A 23776-nucleotide genomic window follows, 5' to 3' on the forward strand; every position below is an offset into this window, starting at 1 on the left:
TCCTTCCTGATGTAGCATGGACAAACTCAAGGATTTAATCAAGCAAGTTGTACCTATAGGGGTTCCCCCTAATGAAATTCATGAATCACAATTGGTTAGACGATTGTTTCTTTCGACAACCAGGTCATGCTAAGTATTCAGAAAATTTAATTGAATATGAAATAACAAAATTAAAAAATGAGGAAGACGTGATAAAGGTGTTAGTACAATCTAACTATTGGAAACAATTTTGCACAATAGAAATTTTGGCTATTTTTAGCTAACCAGTAATCCAAATAAAAGAAGACATGTATCGCACAACATATTTCAGATCATCATTAGTTTTGTCATATTTGCGTTGTAATTGTAATTTTTAATATATTTCATTATTGTCGACTATCAACTCAGTTAGTACAATTTGAAATTTTGTTTACTTTATAAGACAGATGTATCAATTATTTTTTCACAGTATTTTTTTAATACTATTAACTAATTTTATTATTTTTTAATTATAAGAACATAAAAAAAAATCAACCAAAACATAAATTTAACTACAAAATTACATATAACGTAAATAAAAAATTATACTCTAATTTTATCCAATTTTTATATTTTTATTTATATGTATATTTCTCTTTAAAAATATTATAAAACAATCCTTCAAAAATTAATTTAATAAATAAATAATTTTAAAATCAATTAAAATAATTTTAAATAATATAATATTTAATTTTTATAATATTTTAATTTATAAAAAAAAATCAAGAAGGGAATTCTAGAATGAAATTTCGGGTTTAACAAATTAGTCCAATAGAAACACACTGATATCTTGGTCCAATAAAAAAATTACCGACATTTTCATCTAATAATGACAACTTATTGACATTTTGATTTAATGGAATGTACTGACATTTAGGTAAAAAGAAAATCACCGACATTTTCCTCCAATAAAAAATATTGACATTTTCGTCCCAAAAAATTACAAACATTTATGTCCAATCTAATCAATAAGACCATATTGCCAATTATTTAACTGACAAATTCGTCCTTGTGTGTCACATAAGCTATTTTATTAACGGTGATAGATGAAAATTAACGATCGGATATATTTGTTGCACTTTTTACACTTTCGATGACTAAATTTTGTATTTTCATCTTTAAGGACGTATTTGTTAGCGAATTACATATTCAGGAACAAAAGTGGTTATTTATCATAATTTTTATTACATCTCTTATATTATATAAATCCGATTTAGTAAAAATTATAAATAATTATAAGAAAAACAATAATTTTATGCATAAAACAAGTATTAATCCATTGAATTGTAAGATTATAATAATAATTTAAAATATTTATTATATCATCAGAATAACATTGGGGCAAGGACAAGAATGGAGATCAGCCTACCTGACTCCATCCTTAATTCAACTTTTCAATAAAAAAAATTAAAACTTGAATTTGATCTCGACTTTGATTAACTCAAGTTTTTCCTATTAAAGTCAGAATGGATTAAGTGTATCTCCAAGAGCATGAATACACTTTTCATGCCTAATAACATGTACTTTAACTTTTTCAGTTTCTATGAATTAATTATTCCCTATGAAGCAAAATGCTACTGCAATGTGTATCGTATTGCATAAATATGAAGTGCATATGATAGTCAAGGAACAACATCATTAATTATGTCAATAAGTTCCTTCCCGTGAATGCGTAGAATATCCCATAAATATAAAATATGATACAACACATTTAACAAGATTGACTAATTAAGAAACATAATCAACATTAAGAAGTTATAATTTAGTTAATTAAACAGTGTGTGCAAATTATTATATTATAAATTTTATAATAATATCTTTTAATTCATGTACTAATAAAAAAAAGTAATTAACCACAAGCCAGTAGTTATGAAAACCTAAAACATGAACTCATTCTCTTCTCTTTCCATTCCAAACAGAAATTTTATTAACCATCAAGTAGCCAAATGACCCACTCAACATTGACATGTAATGGGTTGGGGGCGATGGTGTCAGCTCTAGTTCGTCTAAAGTTGATTCCCCAATGAAATTGTTGTAAAGGGGTTTCCTAAACTATCAATTATAGGAAACGACAAGATCTTAAAATCTATGATTCTCACAAACAATCAATAAACAGATAATGCGTACCTTTCTCCATAGGAAGACTTGTACCTTTCTTCATAAGAACTTCTCTCCGATGTACTTTGATTTCCTTGGAAGATGAGAGAAGTAAGATTTCCACTTCCTTAGACCTTTCTTATTGCCTCTCTTCGTTCATGATGGCTATGAATGAGAGAGAACACTTTTCTATCACGAATGGAACCTTATTTCACGTTAGTGGGTGTTAACTCTCTTTTATAACCACTACTCCCAGTCGTAGTTCCCTCTAGAAACTTCTCCTATTAAGCACAATTATAATTTAGCTCTTAATTATTAATTATTTATTTATTAGTCCACACATAAGTCACATGCCTCTCACATGAGACATTAATTCTAACATTCCCCGACTTGGCTCATGTGACATTAATAAACATTATGGACCAATTATTTGTTTATTAGTCCTTTCATAAGTCACATGTCTCTCACATGGGACACTAATTCTAACATTCTCCCACTTGGCTCAAGTGACCTTAATAAACATTATTAAACTAAATAAATAAATTAATTAACTAACATAATGCGCATTAAAAATGACTAAATTGTTCTTTACATTGGGTATGTAATGACCCGCCTCGTTACTACAGTATCCACACTCTAATATTCGATAATTTTAATTTTTATAAAAAGAACTCCCTTAATTTTTTGCTTATGAAAATAGAAGTGATTTTGTCACAACATAAATTCATCCAACAACACGCCATTACTTAAGTGAATATGCATAATTACATAGAAACAATAATTCGGTAAATGTCATACGCATAACGAAAATTAAATCTGTTCATAGATATAATTAAAATCCCAGTTTTACATTTTTAACTCAACAAAATAAAACTTAAAAACCAACTACGGAGGAGTTGTTTACAAAACACAACTCTCTCCCAAAATAACTCCAACGTCATCACATCGGCTCGACGGCTCCTCACCAGAATCTTACTCCCTGCACCCTACCACTGTCATTCTGCTCCCACGAACAAGGTTCGTGATCATCACAGGTATCAACCACACGATACAAAATTGCAAGGGTGAGTTCATTATAAAAAGAACCAATATCAATTCCAAAAAACCACAATTAGCAAGGAACATAGGCAAACATGATGAGCATACACAACAATCATTATTCAACACTCATATCCAACAAATATTCATCATCCACATCAACCAATTACTCATCATCCATCCATGGACCCAATCAAGACTACAGAGAATGATGCATGCACCTGACTCAACACTCAGATGCAATGTGGTACGTACCAACAACAACCAAACCTCAGAAAATAGCCTAAGCGTGTCCACACGACACTCTCACTTAGGGAACTGTGCTGAGTTCGTCGGGATCACCCAGTTGTGCACATAACAGCCTCCCTCCCATAGGTGATCAACATAGGAGCCCAAAGGTGTTCCCTACCAGGTGACAAGCCCCCTTAGTACAAAGTACACTTGGCCACAGTTACTCTATTTCCTGTGTCGTATGAGCTATGATCACGGCCAAAGGTAAGTGCCAAAGACCATGGACCAATTAAAGTGCCTAAGCATCCCCTCATAAATGCTTAGATTCTCTAACCACGATAGTTACCCATGTCTGGGCCATCCAACAAGGTCAGTGCACTCTACCCCCCATGACATACAATCTATACGTCGTATGAACGTGGCCAAAAGCTAGTGCCAAAGGCCCTGGAAGGTCAGTGCACAGTGCCCCCCACGAACATACACAACATCCAATGTATGAACGTGGCCAAAAGCTAGTGCCAAAGACCCTGGAAGGTCAGTGCACAGTGCCCCCCACAAACATACACAACATGCACATGCCAATGCATTTCCAACATCAATCAACATTCCATTTCCATGTCATTCACAACATAAATATCGTCTCATCTCAATGACGTTATCAACAACAACAACAACCTCATTTCATATTCACATATTCATCAATAATAACAATTCATGTTGACATGGTCTTTATTAACAACGTCATCTCAAATCAATATCATCATAATTATCATTATCATCACATATCAATTAAAATCCTTAATAGCGATATCAACAACAAATCGCATTTCGCATATATATATATATATATATATATACCAGAGATCAGCGGAAAAAGGACCAAACGTACAAATATGAAGTAAGAACAAATTATATATGAATGCAATATGTAGCGTTCAAAGTATAAAAGAATGTAGTAAGCAAGAACAAATTAAAAACAAAACAAAATCATAAAACAAACAGAAACGGCGGCAGAGCCGCACAAGATCTGTGAGGTGAAAAGAAGAGAAAGAAACTGAAGCGGCGACAGAGCCGCACAGGATCAGTCAAGAGGGATAAGAGATGTGAAAAGAAACTTTGAGTTTATTCAAATTAAAAGAAGAGCTTACAAAGATTTTTTCATTGCAGAGCACCTTTCTCTCTAAAACCTGAAAAATAAGGCTATCTGAAGGGTGTCTCCCAAAGGAAATGAGGACTCCTTTAAATAGACCAATTTTTTACTGTTTCTACAGTACCAGTAATGTTTACCGTAACTATTACAAACTGTGCAAAAATTTAATTTTCAACCGGATTGACTAGTTACAATAATTCTTGATTATTACAACTAATTAATCATCTTCTAGTGATATACCAAAACAATCATCCTCTTTCTGGTAGAATGGATCATCATCTTGGTCATCAATGTCCTCTGACGATTCGGCCTCCTTCTTTGAAGGTTCTTCATCTTCTTGTTGTTGAAGCAATTGGACAACTTCCTTGAGGTTCTGGGCAAGACTTTCTTTGGATTTTGAGCTTGCCAAGAATGTCGCGAGTTGAGACTTCTGATTCAGAAATAATGATGTCTCTGGACCAACAGGTTTGAGGAATTCAGGGTGGCTCTGGAACCAGTTCTTGGCTTGGTCTGGAGCAGCCTTTGAGATATCAAATTGTGACGACCATTTTACAAATGCATGTCTTTGTAACGACGGATATTGCTTGTTGTTTTCGGTTTTTCCATACCTGTATTGCCATGAAAAGATCCATGACAAAGCGAAGCTGGAAAAGTACTTCAAATCGGCTGGAATTCTTGATTCCTGGCTGTTGAATAATTTGTTGAACTGTTGAAATCCCTGTTGGACTTCTTCTGGGAATATTTGTGGTATTGGTCCGAAGTAATTCCACCATTGGAGAAACCAATTTGGAAAATTGTAAACAATATTGTTTTTGAAGTAAATCAACCACGAATGCTTGAATTTATTATTTTGGTGCCAAAACACATTGGTCCAGGCGTCAATGTAATCCCAATAAATGTATCCTGCTGGGTCAAAAGGTGCAGAAAACTTCTTGGGTTGGTTAAGATTGGTTCCGTAATGTCGTGGCTGCATCACTTTTAGGATTTGGATTGTGGAGTGGGTTTTTAGGTTTGGGTCCTTTGAGTCCTTGAAATGTTTGATGGATACGGAATTTGTATCTACTAGAATGAATTCATAGAATTTTCTAATTTTATTGAGGGTTGTTGGCCTATAATGAAACCCTAGGGGGAAGACTTTGGCGGTTGCTTTGAAAGGATTATTGTCCCAATATTCTGGCTCCATTTGTAGGACATTAAAGAATTTGTTTTTTGAAATATAGTTGTTGGTGGGTTGTGGTGTTGAGTCTTGTTGAGTCAATGGTCATTTTTCTTTCTGGTTACAAACTGTTTTAGTTTGTTTGGTTTTTTGGATTTGTTTTTGGAGGTCTATTTCAGAATCATCATCTGATTATGAGGCCATTTCTGCCCAGGTTTTCTTGGCTAATTTTGGGAGTTTGGTAAGGCCTATGTCTTCTAAGGCCTGAAGAGTTTGGATTGACCAGGCGTAGTCAGCCACAATTTATTTTGCTGTTACTGGTTTAAGGGATTCCTAAGTGGATGACTCAGGTTTGACGGTAGCTATTTGGGTCAATGACCCTTCAAATTTTGGTTTCCGAGTTGATGACCCAGTCTGGGTAGGTGACCTAGAGGATGATGAGGTTTTTTTCTTGATTACTGGCTCTGGTAGAGCCAACAGAACTTCTTTTCCCTTACTACTTGTTCTACCTCCTCTCCCGGAGGAGCTGGACACCTTACGAGGCATCAATATTTTTCTGTAAAAATTCACGGGTGAGGTAGTCAGGTAGAGAATTTGAGGTGCCCTTGATATATTCTATGTCAAAATCAAAGACACTTAAAATTATTTGCCATCTTGCAAAAATTTGTTTTGAGGCAAAGTTTTTGACATCTTTTTGTAAAATATCTTTGGCTGATTTACAATCAACCCTGATTAAAAAATTTTGGTTTAATAAATCTGATTGAAATTTGGAAATGCACAAAACAATTGCTAAAACTTCTTTTTTAACAGTTGAATATTTTAATTGTGCAGGATTCCAATGCTTTGATGTATATGCAATGACATGTTCTTGACCATGTACTCTTTGTTTGAGGATGCCACCATAACCTATGTCTGAAGCATCGGTTTCGACAATTTTAAATGCCTGTGGAATAGGAAGATACAGGCATTTTATGGATTGGAGCTTTAGTTTGATCTCCTTAACTGTTTGTGTATGGAGGTCAGACCAGGGAGGTGGATTTTTCTTCAGCCTATCATGTAACGGCTTGACAATATTGTTGAAATAGAGGACAAATTCTCCTACATAATTTAGACAACCTAGGAATCTTTGTAACTGAGTTTTGTCTAAGATTTGATTGGGAAATTTGCTAGCAAACTCTATTGATCTTTCTATTGGAATGATTGTTCCTTGATATATATGGTGACCAAGGAATCAGATTCGAGTTTGGAAGAGATTTATTTTTGATTTGGAGACTGCCAAACCATTCTGTTTGATAATATGGATGAAAGTCTGGAGATGTTTGAAATGGTGGTCAATATTTTGGGAAAAGATTAAAACATCATCTATGTAGACAATGACAAATTTTGAATAAGGATTGAAAATATCATTCATAATTTTTTGAAACTCTGAAGGGGTATTCTTTAGTCCTAATGGCATCACATTCAATTCGTATTGCCCGACCATAAACGCCGTTTTGTACCTATCTGACTCTTGGATTTGGATTTGCCAAAATCCAAATTTCATATCAAATTTTGAAAATACTTTTGCAGAATTTAACCTGTTAAGTAAATCTTTTTTGTTTGGAATAGGGTACCTAATCCATTGTAATGCTTGGTTTAGTGGTTTGTAGTTTATGACTAAGCGGGGCATTCCACGCTCAAGCTCAGATTGTTTGTTGACATAAAAAGCCGCACAGGACCACGGGCTTTTGCTTTTCCGGATTAAACCTTTATCAAGCAGATCCTCAATTTCCTTTTGACAGTATTGAAGAAGTTCTTCATTCATTTGAATTGGCCTGGCTTTTGTGGGAATTTGTTTTTCCCTAAAGTCTTTCTCATAAGGGAGATCAACAATATGTTTCTTTCTATTCCAAAATGCATGTGGTAAGTCAAAACAGACAGTTGATTCGATATGGTTTAGCAAGGATTAAATTTTCTCTTTTATTTGAGGTTTTCCCAGTTGTATCTGAATGTTATTAAAAGATACTTCTTCTTTTAAGAAGTTAATTTGGTTAATCTTATTTTCTGTAAGATTTATATTTTTGGAGATTGGTTTAGTAGAAAAATTGAATATAATTTTTCTTCCTAAATAATTTGTGGTTATTCCTTCATTAGATATTTGAATGGGACACAAGGCTCTAATGAAGGGCGTTCCTAGGATTACTTCATTCTTGAGGTTTTTTACCAGAAGAAAGTTTGTGTTAATCCTAAGACCTTGGTTTTCAATGATTGCATTTGATAGTTTAAAATTAATTTTTAATTTTGAGTCATTTGCCGTACTTAATTTGTCTGAGGTTTTCTCAAAGAATTTTGTAGGAATTAATCCTTCTAAAATGCAGTTGGAATCAACCCCTGTGTCAAATAGGGCCATTGTTTCTAAAACGAATTCATTAATAATTATTTTTATGTTTATGTAAAATTTTTGGATTTTAATCTTGTTGATTAATTCCATAAACATATCATCTTCTAAATTTTCTGGTTGGTTTTCTTCACTGTTGTTGGCACTTTCAGAATCACTATCTTCCTTAAGCTGAGAAAGAATGATCCGATGAATTTCTTGTTGTTGACGAAGTTCTTTTACCTCTTTTTTTAGATTGTTTATCTCAGTTTGGAGATCTTGGATTGTCGTTGGTTTGGTTGAAGAATTTTCTAATCTTTTGAATATGTTACTTACATCAAATTTATTATTTGTAATAAAATCTTTTTGCCTGGATTTTACCTCTAATGTCTTTTTGAGTTTTTCCAGAAAAACCTTCTTTTCTTGGGGGTCAGGTATGGAATTGATTGCTTCAAGCAAGAGATCTTATTCTCTCGTTAGAGTATTGTTTTGCCCATCATCTTCATCTGTTGATGATAGTTGGTCATCTTGTTGGATTAGGTTTAGGTTTTCATCAGAAATTACGGAGGATGAAGTTTCTGTTTCTTCTTCCTCTAAGGTTTCGATAAGCAAATTGTTTATTTTCTCTTCAATTGCTGGTTCTAAATTAAGGTTTCTTAATTTCTTTTTAGTCTACAATATTTACTAATGTGGCCTTGTTTTCCACAATTGTAACATGTTATCTTTGATTTTACCTTTTGTCTAGGATTTTCCATTTCTTTACTGGTTGAGGGTTTGTGTGAGTGTCTCCTTCTTGGGAATTTCTTTTTATTGACTGGTTTATTTTCATGTTATCTTTGATTTTACCTTTTGTCTAGAATTTTGCTTTTTCTTTTGTTTTGGACAAGCCGGTAGATCAAATTGTTCGCAGAAGGAACCTAAATCTTTCTTCGTTTGAGCCTTTTCTTTGGCTAATTGCCTCTGAATTTTGTCATCCTGACAAATCTATAAGGCTACCTTTTGGACATAAGAAATTAATTGACCATAGCTTAAACTCTCATATGGAATATCTCCATTGGCATATTGACTACAGATTTTATCTCTAACCTTGTCTCCTAATGATCTGGGAAGACCGGCTAGAAATTTTTCTTTCCAAAAAGGTTGTTGACTATCTTCTCTAGTGTAAACCCTAGTTAGGAAAGTATCTCTGTACCACCTAAAATCTGCTAAGGTTCTACACTTAAGGTTTGATAATAATTCTACAGACCTATCTTTTCATAAGGATGGGTCTCCAATGAAATGTTGGGCTATTGTAAAAATTAATGTGTTAACAGCGTCAGGAATTTCTTTATCCTCGTCATTAGTAATGAATTTTCCATTGACATCCGTTTTGACTGCGTTGTAGATTTTTTTATTTCTCTTTATTAGTGAGATAATTATCCCACCATCCTTTCAATTGTCCAGAAAATCCTGCCACTAAGACATCTATAATGGTTTCTACTGAACATTCATGAGAGGTTTGGTAAGTTGTAGCTACCATGGTTATATGTTGGAGTGCATTCATGATGTTATACTTCGTTTGTGCATCTATGTTCCATTCATAGATGTTATTTGCACTAAAACCCTTAAAATTGTTTTCACCTCTTTCTTCTAATAGAAGGTCGGGGGCAGTTAGGCGTTGATAATATAATTTGGAGGGTGTTTTTCAGTGTTTGGAATTAATTGGATTTATATCCTTTTCTGATACTGATCCTATCTCAGTTGCATTATCTGAGTTTTGGTCACTATCTTCATTAATAACATTAATTAATTTGGAAGTACTTCTTGTTACCATTTTGGAAGTATTATCTGAAATTTGGGGAGTTTCTGGGATGACCTTAAGTAAACTACCAATTTTTTTTAGTAATTCACTATGATTATCGCCTACTCCTTTAATTAAGGATTTAGTTTTTCTAAGTTTCCTAATTTTTCGTTTAGCTTTAACACTAACTTTGAAAGGTTTGAATAAAGGTTTTTCAATAGGAATACTTGGTGAAGCTTCCTCAACTGATTTTTGTTTAGAAACTACCTTAGTTTTAATGGTTTCTCCTAAAACTTGTAAATATTTATTGGTGTAATTTGCCTATTCCATTAGGCTCTTAATATCTTTGGAGGTTACTTCCTCATTGACATCCTTTGTCTACTCTCATATGGAATATCTCCATTGGCAGATTGACTACGGATTTTATCTCTAACCTTGTCTCCTAATGATCTGGGAAGACCGGCTAGAAATTTTTCTTTCCAAAAAGGTTGTTGACTATCTTCTCTGGTGTAAACCCTAGTTAGGAAAGTATCTCTGTACCACCTAAAATCTGCTAAGGTTCTACACTTAAGGTTTCATCGGTTGTGTACAAGTAGCCATCAAGCCCTTAATTGACATGGGCATAAATGCAGCAGTCTTAATGTGTCTAAGAGATATTAGACATAATAAATTTGAAGACTCCTTAATCAGAACAGTAGAAACCAACTTAGGACAAGGTCCAATATATTTTAATTGTTATCCAAACAAAACAGTGAGTTTAATGGACAGAAATATTCTTGACTCTCTATTCTTAAACATCCACTTTCATGGCCTTGACATGAAAGAAGGATCAATTCCGGCAGCTTTAATTTATAGGATCCAGTACAAGGTCATGAATACTTGTGCGTCTAGAGTCCTATTACAACCACAAAAGGGAGAAACAACCTTATTTATCACTGATATGACAAAAGCCAATGTTTCTTTAAAAATAATAATAAAATGGGATGAAGTAACTCTCCTCGAAAAATGGGTCATGGAGAAGGCCACACCGTCTGATCTCCGACCCGCTCCAATTATTTAAAAAATCAAACAAGACAACTCAGGAAAGGTACAAATAACCTTCAATAGAAGAAATTCATTTTCATCAAGAATAGAAGCCTCTAGGTCTGAATATGAATCAGCTAGAAGGTCATTTTCAGTAAGAACTCGTTCAATTCCAGTAGGACTAACCAGATCTGAGTCACACAACCAGTTCCCTACTGTAAACCTCCAAGGATTAGATACTACTTCTAGCATACCTAGAACAACTTACAACCAAGAACAAGAGGACGACCAAAAGTCGATCTAATCCCCTACTTACTCTTCTATGGAACCTTATGATGTTATCTGACAACTTTAGCATTGATAAGGAAACCTTTAGGAAAGATTTTTATTCTCCGGAGAATGAGCTTCAAAGGAGATGGTTTTTCCAACATTACAAGGGTACAAACAGAAAACAAATCCAAGATAAGTTCTATGAATTTGTCGAAAGAGTCAAAATTAATGTCCTGAAAAAAAACATAGGGACAGGCAATAACAAGCATGCATATCAATAACAATTTTATCGCATCCCATTAGTCAAAACGTAATTTTCTTTGAAGAAAAATCAGCATGCAATAGGGACAGACATATATCCTCATAGCTAGGTTCCCTGACCCTAGCTATGGTGTTAAAATGGTAAATTTTATAATAAACTCCCCTCACCTATCGTGAGCTACCCCGCGGGTTCCTCGTCGCGTCACTTGAAGATTCCTTTTTCTTCTCCGCTCATCGGTTCCACGCAAGCCTCTACCATGACAAAACGAAGGATAATTAATATGGATTTTCAGAAACAAAGCTAACAACAATGCTATGGGTCAAACACCCACGTCACTACATGAAAAAGCTGAGAGCATTTTGGGTTTTACAAAGGAAGCGTAAAACATGAAATGGTGGTTCCAAAGTCAGAAAAGATGCAAAGACAAGCTGAAACTAACAAGAAACAAACATGGAATCATGGTTACCTCAAAGGAAAATGAAAGTTCAGATTAGGGTTTCGTTCACTACCGAAACCGCGAGCCAAGTTGGAAAATTTTGCTTCGATTGAAGGGTTCCCCTCGGTGTGGGGTTTCAACGGAGAACAACGGCGGTTTGTGGTGGCTAATGGTGGCTGTGGGTGATGGAGAAAGTTCTTGAGACATTAGAAAGGGATTTGGAAGAAATAAAGGAGAAGAAATGACATTTTTCCTAAGCTACACGAAAGCAAAGGCTGAAACGCTTAAATGAGAAATGCTCTCGAGAACGGAAGCTTCACTCATACTCCAAACATCTTTCCAAAGATCCCAACGGTCATATTGTGGAAAATTGTCTTGTGAAGCTGAAGACCAAGTTTCGAGACGATCCAACGATTAACGAAGGCGGAGCAACGTTTTTACCGAGGCAGCTCATGTAGCTTCCTCAAGAAGCTTCATTAAGAGGCTTCCTCAAGAAGCTTCCTCGTTGCTTCTTTGAGAAGCTTTTTCATGAGGCTTCTTTGAGAAGCTAACACTTTAACTACTAACACCCTCCTAATAACAAAACTCACCTCCTTAAAAATAATTACGGATAAAAATAATGCAACAAATATAATCAAACATCAAACATAATTACTAATAATATTTAGATATATATCACGGTGTTACAACTCTCCCACCCTTTTAGAAATTTTGTCCTTGAAATTTACCTTACTCAAACAAGGATGGGTGAGCTTGTCGCATCTGACTTTCCAATTCCCACGTGGCATCTTCTCCTGATGCACCTCCCCAGATCACCTTGACCAACAAAATCTCTTTCCCTCTTAGGTGTTTTGTTCGCCTATCCTCATTCCTCAAAGGCAATGTTTCATATGTCAAATTCTCCTTTACTTGTACATCATCCAATACAATCACATGGGATGGATCACGGATATACTTACGGAGTTTAGACACATGAAATACATTGTGAAGATTATAAAAAGACGGGGGTAATACAATTTGGTATGCCACAGGGCCAACTCTCTTAAGAATTTGGAAAGGACCAATAAAGCGAGGTGTGAGTTTTCGGGATTTCAATGCTCGACCAACCCCAGTCCACGGAGTGACTCTCAAGAATACATGATCACCAACCTCGAATTCCAAATCTTTCCTCCTCTTATCATGATAACTTTTCTACCTACTCTGAGCAGTCCTCATCCTTTCCTGGATTAACTTGACCTTCTCTATGGTTTGTTGTACCACTTCTGGTCCTAAGGTGAGGCCTTCTCCGGGCTCTAAACAACATAGGGGTGTCCTACACCTTCTACCATATAAAGCTTCATAGGGAGCCATGCCAATGGTAGAGTGAAAACTGTTATTATAAGTGAACTCTATCAATGGAAGAAAACTCTCACAGCTTCCCTTCTGTTCTAAGACACATGCCCTCAAAAGGTCCTCCAATGACTGAATGGTCCGTTCAGTTCGGCCATCAGTCTGAGGATGGTAGGCTAAACTTAGTCTAAGCTTGGTCCCCAACGCTCTATTTAAGCTCCCCAAAATCTAGAGGTAAACCTAGGATCTCTATCATATACTATGCTAGATGGCACACCATGTAACCTGACAATCTCACTTATATACAAGGTGGTCAACTTCTCTAAGGAAAATATGATATTAATGGGAATGAAGTGAGCAGACTTAATCAGTCTATCAACAATAACCCAGATAGAATCTAATCCTTTAGGGGTCCTAGGTAGTCCTACCACAAAATCCATGGAAATATTGTCCCACTTCCACTGGGGTATGTCTAAAGGTTGTAACTTCCCTGAAGGTCTCTAATGTTCTATCTTAGCCTTCTGACAGACTAGGCATGCATACACAAACTCATTAACCTCTCTCTTCATGTTGGGCCACCAAAACATTGTCTTTAAATCCTGATACATCTTGGTAGCACCAGGATGGATGCTCAAATTACTCCTATGTCCTTCCTCTAAGATCATCTTCCTAAGTTCAGGCACATTGGGAACACAAATCCTATCTTGAAGTCTCAAAACTCCATCTGATCCAACCTTGAAACTACTGTCCCTTCCTGACTCTATAACCTCTAACTGAGTCCTTAGAAAAGGATCAATCTTCTGGCCTTCTCTACTATCACCTAGTAACTCACTAGTGATCCTCAAAGTTCCTAATCTCACACTATTTGGAGTAACCTCGCATGCAAGACTAAGGTCTCTAAACTGTTCCAGGAGATCCATCTCTCTAACTATCAAGGCAGACATATGTAGAGATTTCCTACTCAAGGCATCAGCCACTACATTGGCTTTACCGGGATGATAGATAAGCTCAAAATCATAATCCTTAAGAAACTCTAACCATCTCCTTTGTCTCATGTTCAGCTCCTTCTGACTAAACAAGTACTTAAGGCTCTTATGATCACTAAACACCTCGAACTTAGAGCCAAACAGATAATGCCTCCACATCTTAAGGGCAAAAACCACAACAGCCAACTCTAGATCATGGGTGGGATAATTCCTCTCATGAGTCTTAAGCTGTCTAGAAGCATAGGCCACCACTTGGTCATTTTACATCAACACTCCGCCTAAACCCATCTTTGATGCATCACAATACACCTCAAATGGTTCTATCAGGTTAGGCAAAACTAGCACTAGAGCGGTCGTCAATCTTTCCTTAAGGGTTTGGAAACTATGCTTACACCGGGTATCCCACACAAAAGCTTGACCTTTACGAGTCAGTTTAGTGAAAGGTAGAGCCAACTTGGAGAAACCTTCTATGAATCTCTGGTAATATCCTGCTAAACCTAGAAAACTCTTAATCTCAAAAACAGACTTAGGACTCTCTCACTTAAGAACAACTTCTAGCTTAGAGGGATCCACAGCTATACCCCCTTGAGATATCACATGCCCTAGGAAACTAACTTTCTCTAACCAGAACTCATACTTGGACAACTTAGCATAGAGTTGTTGGTCCTTAAGGGTATGCAACACAATCCTCAAATGTTTTTCATGTTCCTCTCTAGTCTTGGAGTATACCAAAATATCATCTATGAATACTACAACAAAACTATCAAGGTAAGGATGAAAAAATCTATTCATGTAGTCCATAAACACTCCTTGAGCATTAGTCACACCAAAGGCCATGACTAGATACTCATAGTGACCGTAACGGATCCTAAAAGCAGTCTTTGGTATGTCCTCAGACTTCACTTGGATTTGATGATAACCCGACCTAAGGTCTATCTTGCTAAACACACAAGCTCCTACCAGCTGGTCCATAAGGTCATCTATTCTAGGCAAAAGGTACTTATTCTTAATCGTTACCTTATTCAACTTGCGATAATCCACACACAACCTCATGGTTCCATCTTTCTTCTTCACTAGCAACACTGAGGCTCCCCACAGAGACACACTAGGCCTAACAAACTGCTTATCCAACAACTCCTCTAACTATTTCTTAAGCTCAGCTAACTCTATAGGAGACATCCTATAAGGAGCTATGAATATGGGTCCAGCACCAAGTACTAAGTCTATGGAAAACTCTATCTCTCTCTCAGGTGGCAGACTAGATATATCCTCAGGAAACACTTCAGGAAACTTTCTGACAACATGGAGGTCACACATAGAAACCTTTGTCTCTATTTCCAGGCTAGACAAGATCATGTACACTTGAGCATCTTCCTTTAAAGATGTCACAACTTGGTTGGCAGAGATAAACATCATATCCTTACTCACTCCAGAATCATCACTTTCTGACAACATGGAGGTCACACATAGAAACCTTTGTCTCTATTTCCAGGCTAGACAAGATCATGTACACTTGAGCATCTTCCTTTAAAGATGTCACAACTTGGTTGGCAGAGATAAACATCATATCCTTACTCACTCCAGAATCATCAAACACTACACTTTTATCAAAACAGTTCAACAAGACATGGTTGAAAGATAACTAGTCCATACCAAGAATAACATCAATCTGACTCAAAGGCAAACAAATCAAATCAATTAAGAATGTTCTACCAAAAATCTTCACAGGACAATTCAAACACACATCAGAAGTTAACACAGAACCACTAGTAGGGGTCTTTACTACTAGATCTTTATTTAAGGAAGACACATAAAGCTTAAGTTTTCCTACACACAAACAAGATATAAAGGAATGGGTGGCACCAGAATCAAACAACACAAGCAAAGGAATCCCATTTATGAAACATCTACCTTGGATTAGATCTTTGGATTTCGAAGCTTCAACACCATTAAGGGTAAAGACTCCTCCCGTGGCCTTTGGATGTCCAGTTTGACCATTTGGGCCTCCACCATTTTGCTCTTTCTTGAGTCGTGAACAATCTCTTTAAGTGTGTCCCTTTTGTCCATAATTAAAACAGATCATATCGTTATCTGGACAATGTGAGGAGATGTGCCCTGGCTTACCACATCTATAACAAATGATACGAGTGGGGAAAATATTAGGTTTGCTACCACTACCACCTGCAAATCCCCTAGCAGCAGTCCTTTGACTGTCATGGCGGTTACCATATTGCTTAGGAGGAGTCGAATATGGTTTTCCTCGATGTTGAGGCCCATTCTTTTTGTTCCTCATTGGACCTGTACTCCTATAATAGGATGCCCTGTCTCGGGAGTCTTCATCCCAAATCTAACACATGTTAACCAAAAGTGGGAACTGACGAATACCTTGGTAATTCACAGCTTGCTTCACTTTAGGTCGCAAGCCATTTAGAAACTTTACAGACTTGGAACTTTCACCATCTCTCCCTTGATAATGGGGAAAGTATCTCAGCAGCTCCTCAAACTTGGTTACATATTCAGCCACGGTCATACTTCCCTCTTTAAGCTCCAAGAACTCCATCTCCTTCTTGTTCCTAACATCCTCGGGAAAGTATTTCTCCAAAAACACTCTCTTGAAGTCCCAGGTCACATCTTGACCTTCAGCCTTTAGGCTTTGGCGAGTATTCTCCCACCAATACTCAGCTTCTTCCACTAGAGTATATGCACCAAAGGCAACCTTTGGCCCCTCCGAACATGCCATCACTCGGAAAATTTTCTCAATTTCCCTCATCCAGTTCTGAGCACCATCAGGGTTGTATCCTCCATTGAATGAAAGAAGGTTGTTTCGTTGGAAGCAGTCCAACCCCTGGTACTCAACAGCTCCACCAGCTTCTCCCCTATTCAGATTCCCTATAGCCTGAGCTAAGGCTTGAAGGGCATCCGTTATCGCACGATCATTCCGTCCAGCCATCACTCCATATACACACCAGGGAGTTAGACTCGGAAGGAATACACACAAACAAAGAACCACACAACAATCACAACCATCACAAATTCCTACTCAGTTACTCTTGAGAGTTGATGCCTCAAGACATTAACACCCATTTTCCATCTTTTTCATTTTCTGATCGTTTGTCATATCATTCCATTGCCCTTCACAAATTATATAGGTGGCCAGTCTGATAATCCGTGACCCGGCATTGAAATTCATGGTATAGCAGACGTCAAAAAAACAAATTCAATATGACTACAACAATCAAATCTCTATAGCTCATTAAAACACAACTAGTGAATAAGTGCTAATAGCAAACAACGAACATCAAACATCAGAAAACAACCAACATCACGCATTCAACAAAACAACCAGAGAATGCACAAAAAAACATAACAGACTCACAACTCACTGGCCGAAAGGTTCAACCTGGCTCTAATACCACTAGATGTAATGACCCGCCTCGTCGCTACGGTATCCACACTCTAATATTCGATAATTTCAATTTTTATAAAAAGAACTCCCTTAATTTTTGCTTATGAAAATAGAAGTGATTTTGTCGCAACATAAATTCATCCAACACACGCCATTACTTAAGTGAATATGCATAATTACATAGAAACTAATTCGGTACATGTCATACACATAACGAAAATTAAATCTGTTCATAGATATAATTAAAATCTCAGTTTTACATTTTTAAGTCAATAAAATAAAACTTAAAAACTAACTACGGAGGAGTTGATTAAAAAACACAACTCTCTCCAAAAATAACGCCAACGTCATCACGCCGGCTCGGCGACTCCTCACCAGAATCTTACTCCCTGCACTCTGTCACTATCATTCTGCTCCCACAAACAAGGTTCGTGATCATCACAGGTATCAACCACACGATACAAAATTGCAAGGGTGAGTTCATTGTAAAAAGAACCAATACCAATTCCAAATAACCACAACTAGCAAGGAACATAGGCAAACATGATGAGCATACACAACAATCATTATTCAACACTCATATCCAACAAATATTCATCATCCACATCCAACAATTACTCATCATCCTTCCATGGACCCAATCAAGACTGCAGAGAATGATGCATGCACCTGACTCAACACTCAGATGCAATGTGGTACGTACCAACAACAACCAAACCTCAGGAAATAGCCTAAGTGTGTCCACACGACACTCTCACTTAGGAACTGTGCTGAGTTCGTCGGGATCACCCGGTTGTGCACGTAACAGCCCCCCTCTCATAGGTGATCAGCCTGGGAGCCCAAAGGTGTTCCCTACCAGGTGACAAGCCCCCTTAGTACAAAGTACACTTGGCCACAGTTACTCTATTTCCTGTGTCGTATGAGCTATGATCACGACCAAAAGTAAGTGCCAAAGACCATGGACCAATTAAAGCGTCTAAGCATCCCGTCAGAAATGCTTAGATTCTCTAACTATGCTAGTTACCCACGTCTAGGCCATCCGACAAGGTCAGTGCACTCTACCCCCCATGACATACACTCCATACGATGTATGAACGTGGCCAAAAGCTAGTGCCAAAGACCCTGGAAGGTCAGTGCACAGTGCCCCCCACAAACATACACAACATGCACATGCCAATGCATTTTCAACATCAATCAACATTCCATTTCCATGTCATTCACAGCATAAATATCATCTCATCTCAATGACGTTATCAACAACAACAGCAACCTCATTTCATATTCACATATTCATCAATAATAACAATTCATGTTGACATGGTCTTTATTAACAACGTCATCTCAAATCAATATCATCATATATCAATTAAAATCCTTAATAGCGACATCAACAACAAATCACATTTCGCATATATATATATATATATATGCGAGTCATGTTTGGTCTTGAAGACTCACTTACAACCAACTCTCCTACAACCCTTTGGTAATTCTACAAGGTCCCAAACACTGTTATGTTCCATGAAATTTATCTCATGACTTTCATCGCATTTAACCACTTCTCATAATTATCACAACTTACAGCTTGTGAAAACGAAATTGGATCGTTATCATTAATGCTTAAGTCTGTTTGTGTTTCATGTAAGTATACCACATAGTCATTCAAAATAGCTGGTCTTCTTTTCTCTTTAAGACCTCTTTAATGCTACTTCTTGCGGTTCTTCCATAATAGGTTCATTATGCATCATGTGTTCATTATTGTGTTGCTCCTCTTCATTAATTTTGCAACAACAACTAAAAGAAAAAAACCTTACTACTGGAGGCACAAACTAAAAGGACTTGCACTCTAACTTCTTTAATTTCCACTTCTCGTGGTAATGCACTCCCACTGATTTCACCATTTTCAATGAACTTTGCATTTCCAGTTTCGACAATTCTCATACTATGATTAGGACAATAAAACCTATACCCCTTTGATTTTTCTGGATAACCAATGAAATATTCACTGATTGTTCTTGCATCCAATTTTCTTTCTTGCCGATTATAAATCTTTATATCTGTCTGGCAACCCCAAACATGCAGGTGCCTTATATTAGGTATCCTATTCGCCCACAATTTAAAAGGTGTCTTTGGAACTGCCTTACAAGGAGCCCTGTTCAACAAATACATGGCAGTTTTCAAGGCATACATCCACAAAGATACGAGTAAATTCAAATTGATTAACATACTCCTAACCATATCCATCAAAGTTCTATTACGCCTTTCTGATACACCATTTTGTTGTGGTGTACCGGCCATTGTGTATTGCGCACAAATGTCACGTTTCTGAAGAAGTTTAGCAAATGGACCTAGGTGTTGCCCAGTTTCATCATATCTTTCGTAATACTCACTACCTTTATTAAATCTAATAATTTTGACCTTTCTATCTAATTGTCTTTCTACTTCATTCAAGTAAATTTTCAAGGCATTCACTGCCTGAGATTTCTCATGCAATGAATAGACATAACCATAACGTAAATAATCATTAATAAAGGTGATAAAGTATTTTTCCCTTCTGAATAACTAACATCAAAAGGTCCACAAATATTAATATACACAATTTCAAGAAGCTGAGTGCTTCTTGTAGCTCCTTTCTTTGTGTGTTTTATTTGTTTTCCTTTAACACAAACCACACAAATATTTAGATCCATAAAATCTAGATAAGGAAGAGTTTTATTCTTTATTAATCTTTCTATCTTTTCTTTAGAAATGTGACCTAAACGTTTATGCCACAAGAAAACAAATCATTCATTCACTAAACTATGTTTAGTGCCAACATTATGATGCAGAGTTTAAATAGTTTTAACATACAAACTGTCTAATTTCAATTTATATAAACCATCACAAAGAATACCAGTACCAATGAGATAATTATGGTTAAATAAATTGAAATATCCATTACCAAAATTAAAAGAGTATATAGTAACATCAAGTTTAGATAATGAAACTAAATTCCTAGATAAACTAGGTACATAAAGAGTTTCCAGTAAATCTAAACGATATTCAGTGTTGAGTTTTAAACAATAAGTCTCAACTACTTCCATTAGAGCTTTCACTTTATTTTCCATGAAAATGAACTTCTCATTTAGGCTTATGATTTGGATTGTAAAGAATCTCTGCATAATGTTAGAAACATAAGTCGTACATCCAAAATTAATTCACCATGTATTATGTGGAACTTAAGTTAAGTTTGATTCAAAACATACATGAGCATTAAGCTCACCTTTCTTTTCGAACCAAGACTTACACTTTAGGCAATCCCTTTGGAAATGTCTTGATTTCCTACAAAATTGACAATTATTGCCCTTTGATACCTTATTCTGGATTTGCAAAGAATCTTCATTTATCTTTAATGACATTTTGCCTTTATCATGCTTCTTCATAAATTTCTTTCTAGCTCCTTGATCCCCTTGGTGACTTACATACTTAAGCCTCGTTTCTTCCTGAACTAACATACTGTGCAATTCATGCACATTTCATTTATCTTTCATGATATTATAGCTCATTTGGAATGGGCCAAACTCAGACAGTAATGAGTTTAGAATAAACTGAACAAGAAAGTTCTCATTCACAGTCATTCTCAAGGTCTTAAGTCTTGCTACAATGTTTGTCATCTCAATGACATGTTCATACATTGTACGTGAAACATCAAACTTTATGGTGACCAATGTACTCATTAATTTCCTAGCAATAGACTTATCAGCTGTTTGAGAGCACTCTCTCACTAATCCCATAAATTTTTTAGCACTTTCGATTTTAGAGAGAATTGTCTTAATACTGTCTGCAATAGTCATTCTCATCAACATTAGGCTAGTCTGTTAGACCTTTCTCAAGCTTTATAATGAACTTTGTCTTCATTGCTACTAGCATCAATAATAGTAACAAACTTTTCTTCCAACATAGCAAGATTATGATCCAAAACACCGAGGTGAAATTGGATTTTCTCATTTCAGTCAGAGAAGTTAAGCTCATTAAAATTGACACATATGATACATAAGAATTCAATGAATTCAAAACATGTATTACATAATAAAATTTACATAAGTGTTTTGAGACATAAATACATGTCATACATATGATTCATTTAGATGACAGTCAATGTATATTGATGTTCTCCTTTGGGTGATACACCAACACGCAACATACAAACATAATGATGCTAATAAAAATTCTTAACATTATTTGGCAATTAAATATGCACCAATTAGTAGTATCTATTTCCTTTGGGCATATAAATAAAACTAATGATACACACAAATCGCCTACAATTAAATTCATTAATTATAAGAACAACTAATCAACCTTTGGGCGATCCATAAATGTCTTATAACAATAAATTTCAATTACCCATGAACCAATAAATATATAATTTAGCATTCATTATTCTAAGAGTAATTGAAATAATCATTAGTTTGGAATTAAATAACCTTACAAATTTGGCCACTTTAGTAACTAACAAATTCAACATACATTTAATTCCAACCAAATATATATGCACTGCACATACTTATTTCTATTAACAATTCATAGTCATTCTATTAATTTCATTCAAGACCATAAAATAATATTCATATTTATTTGTGTTTTGCATTTAAACACATTCAAAGGAATATGCAGCACATACATATTTATTGCTATCAATAATTTCAAATCATTCACATTAATTTAATTGAAAGGTATAAACTTTCAATCCTTTAATCATGTTTAATAATAATTTTTTTAAAAAAAATTAAGCAAGTGGGATTAAAATAGCAAAAATGGGTTGTAGATAGTAAATTCCAAAATATCCCATCCCAACGCAACGGACGTACGTGCAATGGCACTTTTCTATCTTTCTCCATTTGAATTGGAACTACACATTAATGGCCAGCAGCAACTTTTCTATTTTCCTTCCATGAATGGGAATTGAAACTACACATTAATGGTGGGGGACGCTTTCTTCATTTCTCCATTAGAAATTAAAACGGACAACTTATATTAAAAGAAAAAACAACACCAGTCATTATAATCAAATTAAATTAGATAGCACAAAAGAATAAATCTGAAATCTTTTTCCAAATTTAATATATACAATCCAAAGTATCCATTAGGTATAAATATCATAAGTTTTTCTTCATTGAACGTAATTAAAATAATATAATTTTGCATATTCATACCCTTTTCAATATAAGATTTCATATTTGCAGTGGAAAAAATCTTTAAATTTCATAATTAGGGTTGATGTATAATTGAGAGAAATTAAATTATCCCTAAATTTCATAACAATCAATAAACAGATAAAGCGTACCTTTTTCCATATGAAAACTTGTACGTTTCTCCATAGTAACTTCTCTTCAGTGTTCTTTGATTTTTTTGGAAGATGAGAGAAAATTCCTTGAAAGATGAGAGAAATAAAATTTCCACTTTCTTATACCTTTGTCTCTCTCTCTTTGTTCGTAATGACTATGAGTGAGAGAAAACACTCTTCTATCAGGAGGGAACCTTATTTCAAGTTAGTAGGCGTTAATTTTCTTTTATAATCACTACTCATGCCAAGAAGTAACAGTCCCTTTAAAAACTTTTCCTATCAAGCTCAATTACAATTTAACTCTTATTTATTAATTATTTATTTATTAGTGTCACATAATAAGATAGAAGTCTCTCACGTTCAAACAATTGTCTGTGTGATGAGCGGTAACTTAGGTTGCATGCGAAATAGAAAATACTTTTATGCATTTATACTTTTTTTTAATATAAGATTTCATACTTGGAGGAAAAAAAATCCCTAAATTTCATAATTAGGATTGATGTATAATTGAGAGAATTTAAATTATCCCTAAATTTCATAACAATCAATAAAGATAATGCGTACCTTTTTTCATATAAAGACTTGTACCTTTCTTCATAGGAACTTCTCTCCGGTGTACTTTGATTTCCTTGGAAAATGAGAAAAAAAAATTAAAAGATGAGAGAAATAAGATTTCCACTTTCTTATATATTTGTTTCTTTCTTTGTTGTTTGTGATGACTATGAGTTATGAGTGAGAGAAAACATTTTTATGTCAAGAGGGAACCTTATTTCAAATTAGTAGATGTTAATCTCCTTTTATAACCACTACTCTTATCAAGAAGTATCAAGGAGTACCGGTCTCTTTAGAAACTTTTCGTATCAAACCCAATTACAATTTAACTCTAACTTATTTATTAATTATTTATTTATT

The sequence above is a fragment of the Glycine soja genome, chromosome 4, assembly GCF_004193775.1.
Source record: "Glycine soja cultivar W05 chromosome 4, ASM419377v2, whole genome shotgun sequence".
Classification (NCBI taxonomy): Eukaryota; Viridiplantae; Streptophyta; class Magnoliopsida; order Fabales; family Fabaceae; genus Glycine; species Glycine soja.